The sequence below is a fragment of the Microtus ochrogaster genome, linkage group LG4, assembly GCF_000317375.1.
Source record: "Microtus ochrogaster isolate Prairie Vole_2 linkage group LG4, MicOch1.0, whole genome shotgun sequence".
Lineage (NCBI taxonomy): Eukaryota > Metazoa > Chordata > Mammalia > Rodentia > Cricetidae > Microtus > Microtus ochrogaster.
In genome coordinates this window covers 20,777,249-20,783,630 of record NC_022030.1, presented here as the reverse complement: position 1 = coordinate 20,783,630, position 6,382 = coordinate 20,777,249, and the positions used below count along the sequence as shown (strand labels likewise).

The 6,382-nt window shown below is 38.4% G+C and overlaps 1 protein-coding gene and 1 pseudogene across 1 annotated transcript in view; one reads left to right on the top strand and one right to left on the bottom strand.

The window, feature by feature from the left end:
* LOC101984682 (carcinoembryonic antigen-related cell adhesion molecule 1-like) overlaps positions 1-6,382 on the top strand; it is a 124,372-nt gene that overhangs the window by 58,048 nt on the left and 59,942 nt on the right. The gene's annotated exons all lie outside the window — the stretch shown is intronic.
* LOC101982709 lies at positions 1,613-3,383 on the bottom strand (annotated as a pseudogene).

Sequence of the window (6,382 nt, the reverse complement as noted above, 5' to 3'; positions counted from 1 at the left end):
AAAAAAAAAAAAAAAAGAATAATAGGGAAGGCCATGAGAAAACTTCCGGCCATATATTATTCCTTATTTACACATAAATTTATGGAGCTGAGATATTATGTCCAAAATGGGGTTATATTTATATTCCCCCAGCATAACTGATACTGACCAAATATTTCAACAAGGATTATTACCTAATCAAGGTCTAGGCAAGGATAATAAGAAAAAGATTGATCCTATCGTACAAGATGGTAGTCCTCCTAGGGCAGGATTAGGGTATTTTTAGGAGGGGGTCACTAAAACACCTGCACTCCATGCAGACCCAAGTATGTAAAGTGATGAGCCTATATGGGTGAATCAGTGGCCTCTAACAAAAACAACTACAAGCTGCCCAGTCTAGAAAAGTTGGTATTGACCTAATAATACTGTGAATTACAGTACTGATCTGATAATACTTGTAACCACATAGAAGATGTTGAGAAAAGTTGCTATTGATCTGATGATATTTGTAATTGCTTATAAGATGTTGAGATAAGTTTGACACATTCTGTAAATGTTGGGATTTAATGCATATGTTAAAAATTTTAGATATTGATACATTGTAAAGAATTTAAGCTGGGCATATTACTAAACATATTAATTGGCTCCTGGAGCATGGAATACTAGTGCCTTGCCAATCTCCTTGGAATGCCCTGCTTCTGCCATTTAGGAAGTCAGGGACCAATGACTATCAACCAGTGCAAAGTCTTAGGGAGATTAACAAACGTGTTGAAGACATTTACACTACAGTTCCCAACCCTTATAATCTCCTAAACTCAATCTCTCCAGAGCTCCAAGTGTGTTCAGTTCTTAAGGATGCCTTCTTCAGCCTAACTCTTGAAGTCAAGAGTCAACCAATCTTTGTCTTCGAATGGCAAGACCCAGACTGGGGCTTCAGTGGACAGCTCACCTGGACCCACCTGTCATAAGGATTAAAAAATTCCCCAATCATCTTTGATGAAGATTTACAGCAGAACTTGAGGGATTATCAAACCCCACACCATGAGGTAAATCTCATCCAGTATGTTGATGATCTTCTAATTGCTTCTAAGGACCAAGATTCTTGCTTACAGGCAACTAGAGACTTGCTGCAGACCTTATGCCAAGTAGGGTAGAAGGTGTTGGATAAAAAGGCCCAGATGTTTGTCTCTGAACTCACATACCTAGGATATATACTGAAAGAAGGCAAGGGATGGCTGTTGCCTGCTCAAAAACAAACTGTTCTGGACATTTCAACCCTCCAAACCCAGGTCCAGGAGTTTTTAGGCTCAGTCAGATTTTGCCTGCTCTGGATACCAGGATTTGCTAAACTGGCAAAACCCTTCTATGAGGCTCCCTGCGGGACAAAGGAATCCTTCCTCTGGACTGACACTCAAGAAGGAGCTTGCAGAGCTGTAAAGAAAACTCTGCTAAAGAACCTCCCAGTACCCTCTCCTGTTACCTTTGTTTCAGTCAAATCTCAGAGCAGCCCCAATCTTTCTAGCATCCATCCTGGGGCTGTAAGGCATGGGTCCCTACTTAGAATGTTGATAAAGACCCCAAGGTAGCTGTCTGAGCAACCAGCAAGTAAGTCATTTTTTTTTATCAGAAAGTTTGAGATCTTTATTCAAAAAAGTGATTCAACTGCAGGAGGATGATCTTTTGAAAGGAAACCCCAAATCTTTTACTGAGCAATTCCGTGTAGTCCAAGGTTTATAATCCCTGTGAGATTCTTCCACCTGAAGCTTTTCATGCGTTCAGGTATTTTGCATGATGCCTGATGTGGTCGGTGATGAAGGTTGCAATGAAGTAGTAGCTATGATCATAACCCTCCTGTAGCCTATAAACAACAGGGATTTTCTTTTCTGTGCAGGCAGCTATGAAGTTATCAGGGAGTAACTGCCCGTTTGTAAGAAACTCGTCATCTTTTCCTTGATCAATTAATATGTCAATCTGGGAACCTGAAGAGGACTTCACGAGACAGGTTGCATCGTACGCCTTCCATTTACTTTCATCTGGTCCCAAATATCCATTAAAAACTTTTTTGCCCCAAGGACAGAGCACTGGGTTGCAAATTGGAGCAAAATGCTGTATTTTCCAGGATTTTTCAAAGCACAAATCAGAGCTCCGTGGCCTCCCATGGAGTGACCAAAAATAGACATCCTCTGTGGGTCCACTGGGAAATTGGCGTTTATGAGTTGTGGAAGCTCCTCGGTCACATAAGAGTACATTCTGTAATTTGTTTTCCAGGGGTCTTCAGTGGCATTCACGTAGAAACCCGCACCAGTGCCGAAGTCCCAGCTGTCATCTTCTTTAATGTTGCAACCACGGGGACTGGTATCTGGAGCAATGACGACAAGGCCGTGTTCTGAGGCAGCTTGCTGAAAGGCAGACTTGGTTATGAAATTTTGTTCTGTGCAAGTTAAACCAGACAGCCAGTAGAGTGCAGGACACTTTGAACTCTCTGCCCGTGGAGGCAGGTAGACAGCAAGTCTCATTTTACATTTCAGCTCAACACTGTCATGTTCAAAGACCTTCTGGAGCCCCCCGAAGCACCTGTTGCTGGAAATCTGCCCCAGTGCCGTTCTCCTCCTGTTAAGTTGCTACTTGTTCTTTCTGTCTGCACCAAAGGGCAGTGGATCTCAGGGAGAGACCGCTCCAGGGGTGGGGGTGGGGAGACCGAAGTAAGTCATTTTTTTAACCGGTAACTCAGGTAAAATTTATTCCTCTCAGGACTTTGACGCTGTTTGATGACTAATAGCCTTGCCAGCTTAAAAGCAGCAACCAAGGCTCAGTTCTCTGTAAAATTCAGGTTACAGGTCTCACTCTCTTAGAGTCAATACAGAGTCTCGACACAGATCATCTTGCTACCAGACTTGAGAGACAGACAGACAGAGAGAGAGAGAGAGAGAGAGAGAGAGAGAGAGAGAGAGAGAGAGAGAGAGAGAGAGAGAGTCACAAAACAGATTTCAATATAACTTCTTACCATTCCTTTGTTTAAAGGAACTTACTTTACAGTGACTGTTCTCAGTGGTCAGCCACCTGTACTTACAGGCAAAGTAGATAAAAGATGTTTTATGATGTAGAGCTTAAGATGTAAGGATCTGAAAATGTTTGAAGGTGTTTTAAGATGTGCAAAGAAAAGTTATTGGAGTGTGTAAAAGCAAGTCATAAAGGTCTAAGGATGAAAAGGCTTAAAAGCTGATAAGAAAAAATGATTTGAAATGTTTCCACAAGCTCAAGATTTCAAATTCCCTTTGGTTGCTTCCTGACTATAGACCTCAAAGATGCTTTTCATTGTACAGAAAACATCTGTCACAGCTTTCTGGGGAAAAAGATGTCAATGTTTTCAACCAGACTAATTTCTGGCACAAGTATACCGCCATCTCTACAATGTAAATGTCAGTACAGATTATAAACTGAGGGATGTTAGTATGTCTAAAACATATCTTTTCACAAACTTAAAAAAATCATTTAAACTGGCTTAAAATTAGAATTTAACAGCAACACTAGTTCCAGGAAGCCCACAAAATTAAGCAATGTTCACCTGAATCATCTATGAGTCAAGAAAGAAAGAAATAAAGAAATTAAAGACTTACTAAAATTCATGAAAATGAACAGACAACAACCCAAATTTATAGGACACAATGAAAGTAATGTTAGAGGAAAGTTCATAGCACTAAAAACCTACATAAAGAAGCTGGAAAATCCCACACTAGTGAATTAGCAGAACATTTGAAAACTTTAGAGCAAATAAAGCAAACTCACACTGGAGGAAATAGTAAAATTGAGAGCTGAAATCAAACAAATAGAAACAAAGAGAACAATGCAAAGAATCAATGAGTAGGTTCTTCGAGAAAATCAACAAGATAGACAAAACTTTATCCAAACTAACTAAAAGGCAGTGAGAGAATATCCAAATTAACAAAATCTGAAATACAAAGGGGGATATAACAATCGACATAGAAAATCCATAGAATCATTAAGTCATATTTCAAAAACTCCACAAAATTGGAAAACTTAAAGGAAATGAGCAACTTTCTGGATGAATATCACTTACCAAAATTAAATCAAGACCAGAAAAGCAAATTAAATAGACCTATAGCTGCTGAAGAAATAAGAACAGTCATCAAAAGTCTCCTAACCAAAAAAAAAAAAAAAAAAAATCCCAGGACCAGATGGTTTTCAGCTCAGAATTCTACAAGATTTTCAAGGAAGAACTATTACCAATACGCCTTAAATTGTTCCACACAATAGAAACATTAGGAACACTGTCAAATTCTTTTTAGGAGGCTACAATTACCCTGATATTCAAACCATATAAAGACATTACTAAGAAAGAGACCAATCTCACAAACGAACATTGATGCAAAAATACTCAATAAAATATTGGCAAATCAAATCCAAGAACACATCGGAAAAATCATCCACCATGATCAAGTAAGCATCATTCCAGAGATGCACAGATAGTTTAACATACAAAAGTCTGTCAATGTAATCCACCATATAAACAAACTGAAAAATAAAACCACATGATCATCTCATTTGATGCTGAAAATGTCTCTGACAAAATAAAACACCCCTTTATAATAAAGGTCTTGGAGATAAGAGATACAAGGAATGTACATAAATATAATAAGGGCAAGATAGAGCAAGCCAACAGCTAACATCAAACTAAATGGAGAGAAACTCCCAGCAATCACACTGAAATCAGGAACAAGACAAGGTTGTCCATGCTCTCCATATCTATTCAATATAGTTCTTGAAAGTCTAGCTAGAGCAATAAGACAACCAAATGAGAACAAAGGGATATAAATCAGAAAAGAAGTAAAACTCTCATTATTTGCTGACGATATGATAGTTTACATAAGCAACCCCCAAAATTCTACCAAGGAATTTCTACAACTCACAAACACCTTCAGTAATGTAGCAAGATACAAGACTAACTTTAAAAAAATCAGTAGCCCTCCTGTACACAGATGATAAATGGGCTGAGAAAGAAATCCTAGAAATATCACCCATCACAATAGCCATAAATAGCACAAAATATCTCAGAGTAACTCTAACCAAACAAGTGAAAGACCTGTATGACAAGAACTTTAAATCTTTGAAGAGAGAAATTGAAGAAGATCCAGAAAATGGAAATATCTCCCATGCTCTTGGGTAGGTAGAATTAACATAGTAAAAATGGTAATCTTACCAAAAGCAATCTACAGATTCAGTGCAATGCCCATCAAAATTTTTCACAGAACTCTAAAGAACAGTACTCAACTTCATATGGAAAAGCAAAATACCCAGGATATCCAAAACAATACTGTACAATAAAGAAACTTCTGGAGGCATCACAATCCCTGACTTCAAACTCTACTACAAAGCTACAGTACTCAAAGTAGCCTGGTATTGGCATAAAAATAGACAGAAGGACCAGTGGAACTGAGTTGAATACCAAAATATCAATCCACACTCCTATGAACACATGATTTTTGACAAAGAAGCAAAAAATATCAAATGGAAAAAAGAAAGCATATTCAACAAATGGTGCTGGCATAACTGGATATCAACATGTAGAAAAAGGGAAATGGATTCATATCTATCACCATGTATAAAACTCAAGTCCAAATGCATCAAAGACCTCAACATAAAGCCAACCACACTGAACATCACAGAAGAGAAATTGGGAAGTACCTTGAACACTTTGGCACAGGAGACCACTTCCAAAATATAACCACAGTAGCAAAAACACTAAGAGCAACAATTAATAAATGGGACCTCCTGAAACTGAAAAGCTTCTGTAAAGCAAAGGACACAGACAAAAAGACAAGACGGCAGTTTAAAGAATGGGAAAAGATCTTCACCATCCCCACATCAGAGGTCTGATCTCCAAAATATACAAAGAACTCAAGAAACTGGCCATCAAAAGAACAAATAATCCAATTTAAAAAATGGCGTACAGACCTAAACAGTGAACTCTCAACAGAGGAATCTAAAATGACTGAAAGACACTTAAGGAAATGCTCAACATCCTTAGTTATCAGAAAAATGTAAATCAAAACAACTCTGAGATTCCATCTTACACCTGTAAGAATGGCCAAGATAAAAAACACTGATGACAACTTATGCTGGAGAGGATGGAAGATAAAGGGAACACTCCTGCATTGCTGGTGGGAGTGCAAACTGGTACAGCCACTTTGGATATTATTATGGTGATTTCTCAGAAAGTTAGAAAACAACCTTCCTCAAGACCCAGCAATACCATTTTTGGGTATATGCTCAAAGGATGCTCAATCGTACCACAAAGAAATGTGCTCAATAAGTTAAGAGCCGCATTGCTTTTCATAGCCAGAACCTGGAAAAAACCTAAATGCCCCTCGACCAAAGAATGGAT